Genomic DNA, 11,707 nt, shown 5'->3' with positions numbered 1-11,707 from the left:
TGTCCAGCTCCTGAAGTGCTGGCTCTGTGCTGTCTTTGCTTCTCACAGTGCTGTCTTGTAGAGGGCAGTGTGCTTATTACCCTGTGGGAAGCTAATCCAACTGCAATGAGACTGTATGACAGGCCCCACTTCCTCTGTTGGTCTCACAACATGGCTAACAGTCTAGCTCAAGTCAAGTTTCCTTTTCTTCTTAAAATTTTTCCATGCAGATGATTTCAGAATTGAAATCTTACTGTTTTGTGTTCATCTCATTTCTGTTTCATTCCTAAACATGGTTGAACTACTCTACTCCAATCTGAGGTATCAGCAGCAGTCCAGGGTGTCCACAGAGGTCTGAAGTGTCTACACTGAGGTGTCTGTAACACTATCAAGTATGTAGGAGCTGATTTCTGATTTTGACTTGCTCTCTCTTTTTTTAAAAGATTTATTTATTATGTATACAGTGTTCTGTCTGCATGTACCAACCAGAAAGGGGCACCAGATCTTATTATAGGTTGTTGTGAGCCACCATGTGGTTGCTGGGAACTGAACTCAGGACCTCTGGAAGAACAGACAGTGCTCTAAACACTGAGCCATCTCTCCAGCCCTTGTCTTGCTCTTAAATTAGCTTATAAGATTGTTTCTTTTTTTTCTTGTATCTTAATCTAACTTTTTATGATATGGGCATGCTGTTCTAAGCTCACGAGTCCCTTCTGATGAAGAGCCTGATTTCACAATGGAGTAGTTGACATGAAGCTTCTTCCATGGGTTGCAGTGCTATAGTGAGCTGTTGGTTTCCTTATATGGGATGGGTTACTTCTGGTTAAACACCTGCTCTTAGTATTTAAAGGGCCAAAGTGGTAGAAATTTTCTTTTAGTCAATAAACACTAGTGAGTACACAGTATATGGACACTGCTTAGTAAATGTTCCTGATACATAGAAGGAACTAAAGCTTTTTAAAAGTAATTACTTTGAGGAGCTGGAGAGATGCCTCCACAGTTTAAAGCACTTTCAGCTCTTCTAGAGGTCCTGAGTTCAATTCCCAGCAACTGCGTGGTGGCTTACAACCATCTATCTGTAACGGGATCCAGATGCCTTCCTCTGATGTGTCTGAAGAGAGCAACAGTGTACTCACATAAAATAATGAATCAAATTTTTTCTCTTTTTTTAAAGCTAAGCCTGAAAAGGTTTCAATTATGTAGGTCTTTAAATGAAAGTTGACTGTATAAAACAAATAGTTTGGCTTTTTGTTCTTTCCTTGGAACTTTGGCTGTAAAATGTCTTAACATTCTTGTCCTCTGCCCGCCCCCCAACTAAGATCTCACGTTGGCCTGAAACTTCTACTCTTCCTGCTTTTCTATGCAGTGCCAGGAGTAAAGGCCTGCGGCACCACACCTGGTTGGCTTGTGTTTTGAAAGAAACACCATTTGAGCTGAAATACAGAATAAAAATAAGACATTGGCTGTCAGGTGTCAAGCCTCAGAGCCTTAAGGTACAAAGCATTGAAAGCCATCCTGGTTACAGAGGTGCTACCTTAAACCAAAGTAAATAAAAGTAAAGCAAGTACACAACGTCTAAATTCTAAGGTGAGTGTCCAGTAAAGCAGTCGTTACAAATCTGTTCAGATGCCTTCTGCAGAAGGGACCGTGCTTTCTCCATCCTGCATTGTTCTCGGGCATTCACTGAGTGCTCCCGCGTGCCAGGGACTGCCCTACGCCTGAAGAATGCCAATGGAACACATTATCCTTTTGCCCAGAGAGCACAGATCTATGGGGGAAAGCGAATAAGTTAATTTCAGGGGATAGGAATTACCAAACAAATGAAAGTTGATTTCACATGTGACTAGAAGAGACTGGCTATGAAGGCGTTGGTGATCTTGGCTCAGACAGAAGGTAAGTGCATCTAAGTTGAGCAAAACAGGCCAGATTATATTTGTTTTATTGCTTAATGAATTGCTTTTTCAGATTTTTTTTTCCAAGTGTGATAGGAAGCATTTAAAAATGTAAAAGCATTCTAATCATTATGGGAAATATGCATGGAGCAAGGCATAGTGACCAGTAGAGATGTGTTTCCAGAGCTAAAATTTGAGTTGCATAGAATCAAGAAAGGGTCAGCAGGATAGGCCAAATTGGCATGCTGGGTTATAGAAGCAGGATATCAAGTTTCTCACTAGTAGTAGACACTTTGCATAATTCCCCATTAAAATTGGAATTGAAAAGCCCATTTTGGCTGTAGTGTGTGTAAGTAAGAACACTCAAAATCAACCTTAATGGAACTAAGTATTAAGGATGTGAGTATTGTTCAAAACAGCCCAGTGTTCAGATAAATGACTGACAGCCTCTGCTCAATACCTCTTGGAAACTGCTTTAAAACAGGCTCACTTTATGAAGCCCAGGCTGACCTCAAACTTGTAATACTCCTCTCTTGGCCATCAGAGTGCTGGGACTACAGGTGTGCATCAGATTTAACTTCAATAAAATATTTTAAAGCCAGTCGTTTGGTTTTGCTTCTCTCAATATCGTAAATTTGTAATTTTCGTGAATATCCGTTTACATCAGACATAGTGGCTCCTGACTACAAACTTAACATTCATGTAGCTGAGGCAGGAGGATCACTCAGGCCAGTCTGATACAGCAAGTTCAAGATCGCCTTGGGCTACTGAGACACCATCTCTAAAAACAATCAAAGTAATAACTTTTATAGTGAGTGCTAATTGCTAATATCACAACAGATAGATGGAAGATAGACATACAGATATATACATACATATATAGGTTATTATGACCAAATCATGAGGCAGTTTTTTATCCAGTTAGTTCAAATATAAACACCATAACATTCAAGGTTATTTTTAACAATCTTAAGTTGACAATGGAGCAATATATAACTTGTCCTGAGATTACTGCTTTTTTTGTCAGAAAGCGCCTACTTGCATGCTGTTTCCAAAGCGATGCTCTCCCCAAACAAAGAATGTGAGGAATTGCCTTTATGCGTGCTTATGGGAAGGCAATTAGGCCGGGACATTCCTTACCCAAAGGTGCACACAGTGTTCTTTACAATGCTGTTTTATTTTCTGATTTGAAGGAAGTCCTTTTATATTGTAGACATTCTCTGAAGCATCATTTATACCCAGCTTTAAATGAAAACCTTCATTTTGAAGTTAAAGCATTCCTGGTTTTCCCTGGGATTGTTCTTTTTGTTCAGGATTGCTTTAGCTGTCTGGAATCTTGTGCTTCCATATGAATCTTAGGCTTTTTTTTTCCTTCCTGTTTCTTTGACAAATGGTGTTGGAATGAACACAATGGACTCACTTCTTGTGGAATACAGATAAGCACAGCTGAGTCATGAAGGAATGGAGGAAGATCGCTCTGCAGCAGGTGATGAGAGCACCCTTCCCAAACAAGGAGAGGCTGAGACTCATACATACTCCTATGGGGAGCTTCTTTGGGGTGGGGACATTCCAGCACATGCCCAGTTTGCTTTTTTAATTATTATTATTTATTTCATGTATGTGAGCACACTGTTGCTGTCTTCAGACACACCTGAAGATGTTTGTGTTTTACAGATGGTTGTGAGCCACCATGTGTTTACTGGGAATTGAACTCAGGACCTCTGGAAGAGTAGTCAGTGCTCTTAACCACTGAACCGTCTCTCCAGCACCAACCTTTTTCCCCCCTTTTTAGGTTTGGTTGGAAGGGCGTTTTTACAGTATTGACCCTATCAGTCCTTTTCGGTTTCCTCCTAGTGTCTTCCTAAACTCATTTCTTCAGTGTTGTAAATGTCCACTGTCCTTCAGTGAGCCAGGGCAAAACAGCTGAGACCTACAGCTTGTTGATAAAAACACTGTCTGATGCGGGAGCTCATAGACTAACACAGGCTAAAGGGTGTAGAAACGCCCTGCCGCTATTTGGGAGCAAAGGGAGCGTAGCAACACCCACACACACATCACCCCGGAAAGTTCTGCCCTAGAGTATTCCAGGCCAGCTAGCTGGCCCTTGAACCTCTGGGTAAGCCTTCTCTCTGCTTCCATCTTGCCATCAAGGTGCGGGGATTACAGATTCCTGACACTGCATCCAGCATATTTATTTATTTGTCAGATGATCTTTCATTGCAATATTTTTCTTATGTTATTTATACTCCGGGGCGTTTTACTGTATCACTGCTGATGTCATCTATGTATGGTGTTGTAAGGGGGACAGCCTTTCACATAGCAACCCTCAGACTGTGCAATACCCCGTATCTCCTTAGTAGCTCTAGAAAGTTCTCTGAGTAAACTCAGTTGCCACAATTGTCAAGCAGTGCTAGCAGTCTTATGAAAAGTGATATTTCCACTGTGTTTAGTGTTTTCCTGCCTCTTGTGGCTTCAGTGACTCTACAGTGATCAGGGCAGAGGCAGAGGGGACTACTTCAGTCTGGGCCTGTCTTTTTCCGAAAACCAGGTTCTCTGTAGTCCTCAGATTTTCCAACCACTGATTGTTTTAGTGATTCATCGTAAGTACATGACTTTGATGTCATTAAGGGTGAAACTGAGCAAAATAATAGAGATAGCAATGACAGATGGACCCAGATTTGTGACAACTGAGGAAAATTGCAACAGCATCCAGGAAGCCAAAAGCAGCATCCAACATTTTCTGTGGGATCCAGGAATCAAATTCAGATAATTAGTCTTGTACAACCAGCACCTTAACTTGCAGAGCCATCTCCTTGGCCTGGGCAGGTAATTCTAATGGGAACTCCTTTTTCTTAGCAAGAACAGCTAACACAATATTGTATTCTTACATGTGCACATTACTTTGTCAAACAACAAGTCTTGAAGTCTTCTCCCCAAATTATTATTCTTACAATGTTCACTCATGGAAAACCCAGCCTGGCCCCCGATCCACCGTACCTCTAGGTCCTAAATACTGGAGTAATAGAAACATGCCCCCACACACCCAATCTGGGTATAAATTTTTTTTCTGCATGCATAAGGGCCAGAAAATTATTCTGCAAATAACATGATCATTATTTAAACATTGAACATGGGAATTCCTTGGGATATATGGTAAAAATCTTACTTATTTTAGGTTATTGTCAACAGATTCGTGACCATCCTTTCTGAAACAACCTGTGCACATAAGGCATATAATTGTTCTGTATCTAGCATCTGACTAAGTGTTCCAAAATTTTCTTTGGGACAAATGTACATGTTTTAATCTGATATAAACAGGACTACAAGCTGAAGTGCAGCAAGACATCTCACAGCATCACAGTGCTCTGTCCCTGCTGCAGCAAAAAACCTCTTGAAAGTGACCTTTGTTTCAGTCTGAGTGTCAGGAGCAAAAGCAGTTTACAATAAACAATATCTCACAAGAATGGCTCATTCTTTGGGGGAAAAAATCCAGCAAATGTCTTGGGGAAATGTCACCATGCATCTGGTGGTCAGCAAACTTGGAGTGGGGTCCCTATCTACTTCTGCATTCCACACCCAGCCTCACAAAGAACTGGATTGTAAGGAAATTCATTTTTAAGCGAGATACTCCCACTATTTTTAAGACCTCTACACTAGCTAGATTTTCAGAGAAAGAGCCGCATGGTAGAATCTGTGCTCGTTACTTCTACGGCTTTGCAGTTCGAAGATAATGTTTTCCGCCTACTGTGTGCAGTTGCCTATGGACACATTGCATGCGTTTCTCATTTGATCCTCAGAGCCACCACTGAGGCAGGCACTGTTCTGCTTCCTCTCAGGTAATGAGAAGGAGGCACATCCTACACTTTAAGCTCCAGCCCCTGAGAGAACAAGCAGCACTTTCAACCTAGGCCACTGCAATCCCAGCGGCTGCTGAGCTCCTGCTGTCTGCTTTCCGCTCTGGTCGACCTTGTCCCTTCCCTTCCCACATAATCACTTCGTTCTGTTGGGACACCCTAATCAGCATAGCTTCTGTGTTCGCTTAAACAGCATCTTGCCTTTTCCACCTCATCTGTCTTCTAGAAAATGGTATGACCATATAGTTCAGACCAGCCTTCCAAAAGCCACCACTGCTCATCAAAGGGGAAAGTGGGGCATCCACGTTAGCCAAATGGCCTTGTTCTGAATCCAGGACGAAGATGCTGTATCTATTCTGAAGACACATGCTTGGGCCCCAAACACAGTTTTTACCATGGACTGTAGCCAGGTCACCTTTTAAGAGACACAGTTGCCAGCCACAGTCCTATGATTGACACATATCTACACTAAGACACACAGTTGCCAGCCACAGTCCTGTGATTGACACATATCTACACTGCTTACCTCTCTCTTGCTTTAATTTTCCTCTGCCACCATGAAACACAATGTGTATTTTATTCATGTTTTTTCAAACCATGTCCTTCTGGTGTATAAGCTCTTGGTAGAGGGTTTGTCTGTTTTCTTCATTTCTATAGCTCAGTCGAATAGAATAATGTCTGTTACCACGGTAAGTGCTCAATAAAAGCAAATAAGTCCCAAGGCCTCTGACTTCCTCGCCCCAAACCATAGTCTGCCAAGACCTTTGCTGTTCTGCTTAATACATGTTTAGTTTTCTCCTCCCAGCCCAGTGATCATTTTCATGAGGGCAAAGACAACACAAGAGTTCTATTATCTGTGCACTGCTCCTCCCAGAGTTCTGGGCAGGTAGTCAACTTTATTAGATGATTGATTATTAGATTCTATCTGTATGAAACCAGTGTCTTTCAACCAGATAACTATGGAAACTCTCCAAAAGGGCCAGGTTACCAGGCAAGAGGTACACATCTTTCCTCAGAGCCCAAAGTCTTGGTGACAGGAATTCCTATAACTAAGAAAAGCCCGATTGAGTCTCAAGATGGTTTCATTTGGGGACCACGGGAGCTCTGTTAGTGGGAACTGGACGGAATCAGGGAAAAGACTGACGAGGCCATTGCTGAAGGATAAGGAATGTCAGGAAATTGTGATTACACCGAGGAGTATGACACACTATTGGTTAACTCAAAACTGTGACAGGGGACCCTACTATTTAACCCAGCTGGCCTCAAATGCTTCTACCTGTCTCTCCTTTTATTTTTTAAGATTTATTTATTTATTTTATGTACACTGTAGCTGTCTTCAGACACACCTGAAGAGGGCATCAGATCCCATTACAGATGGTTGTGAGCCACCATGTGGTTGCTGGGAATTGAACTCAGAACCTCTGGAAGAGCAGTCCGTGCTCTTAACCACTGAGCCATCTCTCCAGCCCCCTGCCTCTGTCTCCTAAGTGCAGAGATTTATAGGTGTGAACCATCACAGCTTGCTGAAGTTTTTTTTAAGTGATGTATGTTATAGTATAAATGAATTTCAAAGAAATCAGATACACAAGGCTTCATGTTGTATAACTCTGTTTAGTATGGAGTTTCCAAAATAAGCAAGTGTGTAGAGACAGAAAATACATGAGTTGTCACCAAATGCTAGGGAAAGAGGGAGGTTGGAAAGGTCTGCCAAAGGATGTGTTTGACAGCAATGGTGTAGACATAGACAGCCAGGATGGGTATATAATTCTGAAACTGAATTGAATCATATACTCCAAAGTGCCTATTTGATGTCATGTGACCTTAATTGAGAAAGACTTCCATTTTCTTGAAAATTACCAAGAAAATATATTTTAAGTTTTCTGACTACAAAGAAGAGATCATGCATTAACATGATTTAAATATTCTACAATATGTTAAAATGTGTTTATGCTTAATATATTTCATTTTATTTGGGAAATCAAGGCAAAAGGATCAGGAATTCAACTACATACTAAGTTCAAGGCCAGCCTGGACAAAATGAGACTTTGTCTCAAACTAAGAAACAGCAACATGTAGTATGTATGTATTTATATATGTGTGTGTGTGTGTGATTTGTTAAGATAACTAAATAATTTTAAAATAAAGTTTTAAAAATGCAAAGTATAAATAATTGCTTATTGAGAGTTTAAAGAGTTATGAACCCTACATTCAAACATCTCTGAGAGGATGTCTTGAGCCACTACATGTATGTGGGCATACTTTTTAGAGCAGAATACTTCTCCAATCGCCCACTAATCTGCTGAGAAGCCAGGCATATATAGGAAAGTTAAGACCTGGATCCTTTTGGCCTTCTAAGTGCTGAGGTGACCGTGGGTGTGTACCACTAGACCTGCCTGAAAGGTGGGCTGAGAACTAACAGGAAGCTTTTCATAAAAGCATAGCAACTTCTGGAAGGCAGTACAGCCGCTTCTTCAAAAGCTGAACAGGATATTCTACAATGCCTCATCCCAAGAGACTGGCATGTGATGTTCGTAACAACACTAGACAAGATGTCTCCACCCTTAGTGCCCATCCTGGACAAGAGTGGAAATGCGGTTCCTTTGAGAGATAGAAGACTCAAGAAAAAGGCAATACACTCATAGCCATGTGGATGAGTCTTTTCAAAGTTATGCTAAGCGAGAGAGACTGAACAGAATAGCGTCTGCCGCTGTATGGTTACAGGAAATGTCCAGAAGAGGTACACTTGTGAGGGGGATGGGTTAGTGTGTGCTGCATCCTGGAGGTGGGCACAAACTCAGCTGTCAGAAGAGGTGAGGAATTCTGTTTTGTATGGTCGAGATCAGCCTTGATGTCCCCATTTTCTGACCAAATAATAAGCATTGAACTAAGTGTCAGTGACTAAATAACATTTCCTCCCAGAGTCTGGCTTGCTGGGTCCAACTGTACATTCCTAATGAACATTATGATTTTATAAACAACATATGCTGAATATCTTTATATAAAATAATTCCTAGGGCTGTTTGTTGTTGTCTTTTGAGAGAGAATCTCTCTACGTAGCCCTGGCTGTCCTAGAGCTCACTATGTGGTTCATGCTGGCCCCAGACTCAGAGGTCTGCCTGCTCTACCTCCTGAGTGCTGGGATCAACGGCCTCCACCACCAGGCTCTGCCAGCCAGGGCTTATTTTTAAATCTAGTTTCTCTCCAGTTATTATTCTGTTTTACAATTCTTGAATTTAGAAACTTGACCTTTAAACAGAGGCTTCTTTATGTCTAGATGGGGCAGTGAGCCCCGCTGAAGCACAGAGAATCACTCGGGATTTCAAAACAGAGCCCCTGGCCGGCTGACAACAGAGATAGGAGCTCGGCCAGGCCTGCTTTCCCCCGGGGAGAGGGCCCAGCACACCGCAAGGGCCGGGATCGGAACCGCAGTTCACCTCACGGGCAGCATCTCGTCAGGAGCAAAGCTGAGGAAAGGAAAGGTGGCCAAAGCTCATGGCAGACCCCTGAAGGGCACTCCTGGAGGTGGATGTGATGTCTGGAAGCCCAAAGCAAAGAGATTTCATCAGCTCTCTGGACGGACTGCTGACAGACTCGGGGCAGAGCAGAACATAATAGCAACAAAGGGACCTAGAGCAAGCCTGGCTGCACTGTGGGGCTGTAGCCTGTTAGTCCTCCTGTGCATCAGAGACGGGAGAACAAGAACTATAGGGTATTGATGACCCAGTCGCGATGAGAGTGACGGCGTTTACAACATATAGCCATAAAAATCAGTGTGTGGAGGGAGGGATGCCTTCGTGGGTCAAAGCCCTTGCTGTACAAGTGTGAGGATCCATCTAAGTTTGAACTCCAGGACCCACATACAATGTTTAGCACATATATCTGTAAACCCAAAACTCCTCTGGGGAGATGGGAGGTAGAGACAGGAGGCGCCTCAGGAGCTTGTCAGCCAGCTAGCATGGAATATGTAGCAAGAGACTCTGCCTGAAATAAGATGGATGGAGAGATGGTGAGGGCTGACACCCAAGGTTGTCATCTGGTCTACAGACACACACACACACATACACACACACACACACCACAAACACACACACCACACCACACACACACTCACATGCACCACACATACACACACACACCACACATACCTGTACCACACCACACATACACACCACACACATACATACCACACACACATGCACCACACACACACACCACACAAACACAACAATGATGACGATGGTGACGACAATGACATCAGACGTAAAATATGAAAACAAAAAGCCACTAAGCCATGGCTGGTTTGAAGCGGTCATAGAAACTGGTTGGGAATGTTGTAAAACTGGGTGTGATGATAGTTACAGAATTCAGTGAATTCTCGAAAAATCATCCAATTATGTACTTTATAAAGGTGAACTGTGTGATACATTAGTTAAACCTCAACAAAGCCAATTTAAATTTAAAGAGAGGGTTGGTTGTGGCAGAGATGGAGGCAGGAGGATCAGGAATTCAAGGCCAGCCTTGGTTTCAGAGTGAATTCAGCGCCACCAGCCTGGGCTGTATGGAGATCCTGTCTCAAAAACCCAAGTAAGCGGGCCGGGTGTGGAGGCACAAGCCTTTAATTCTAGCCTACAGGAGTCAGAGGCAGGTGGAGCCAGAGCCCAAGACCAGCCTGGTCTACACAATGAGTTCCAGGACAGCCAGGACTATGTAGAGAGATACTGTCTCAAAAACAAAACAACAAAAACCAAGTAAACAAACACACAAATTTAAAGAAAGAAAAAGAAAAGTGCCCCTGTGTACAAAAATCTCTGCCAGCAGTCTTTCCTGCCGCACCAGGGCAGATTCCTAGGTCCCTTCCATCTCCCCATTCAATACGCAAAGCACCCTGGGAGGTTCAGCTGACAGGAAGAATGGTCAAGAAAACTGTGGCGATTGCGGCCAGGGAACCTGGTGCGAGCCTTTATGAACTGCACCGTGTGAACCTCAGGTGAAAGCTCCTCATGAAGATGGTGGAAGATGTACATTAGACCGGTAGGAAAGACTGTTCCCTGGCCGCTGGAGCCTCTACCTCGAGTTTTGTTTGTTTGCTGTTGTTGACGGTTGGCAGATACCACTCTGCAGTTCTTGATGAGGGACTCCAGACAGGAAGTGCATTCAGCTCTGTGCTGAGAACGTGTTCTGAGAGACCTGCATAGGTTTAGTTGGTTGGTTAGTTGGTTGGTTGGTTGGTTGGTTGGTTGGTTGGTTGGTTGGTTGGTTGGTTGGTTGGTTGGTTGGTTATTGACAAATGGAGTGTGTGAAATTATAAAATTCAGAGTTCAGTGAAAGCTAGGGAGGTGAGAAGACTAGGAGGAGGGAAGGGGCTGGACAGAGAAAGAAAAACAAAGTTGCCTTTGTGCTCTTGGCGGGAGTCTTTGCTTCTTTGTTTTCAGTAGTAATGCCCAACTCTGACTGCTCTCGCTATGTTGGATATTCCTGTATTTCTTTTCTTGCACTTTTCTGTTTCAAAATATGTTCTTTGTGGGAATATTAGATGCCAGCTCCAAATCTCCCTCATCTTAGGGAGGTCATCACTGAGAATTTATAATAGTTTCAACAACAGCCTTCATCCAGACCAGCAGTGCCCCACGTCTTTGAGAAATGAGCCTTTCACAGGGGTCGGCTGACACCACTGGAAAACGCAGAGATTTATATTTCAGTTCACAACCGTAGCAAATTTACAGTCGTGAAGTAGCAACGAAAATAATTTTATGGCTGGGGGTCACCACACCAGGAGGAACTGTGTCATTAAAGGGTGGCGGCATTAGGGAGGGTGAGAACCGCTGCTCTAGATGCCATAAGAAGCTTAATGTGGCCTGTGCTCCAGTGCTCTGAGGTTTGATCCCTGCCCAAGAGGAATGATTTAGCAAGAGGTACTGGGTTTGTGTGTGTGTGTGTGTGTGTGTGTGTGTGTGTGTGTGTGTGTGTGTGTGTGTGTGTGTG

This window comes from Micromys minutus, assembly GCF_963924665.1.
Source record: "Micromys minutus genome assembly, chromosome: 17".
NCBI classification, from domain to species: domain Eukaryota; kingdom Metazoa; phylum Chordata; class Mammalia; order Rodentia; family Muridae; genus Micromys; species Micromys minutus.
This window is presented reverse-complemented; position numbering follows the sequence as displayed.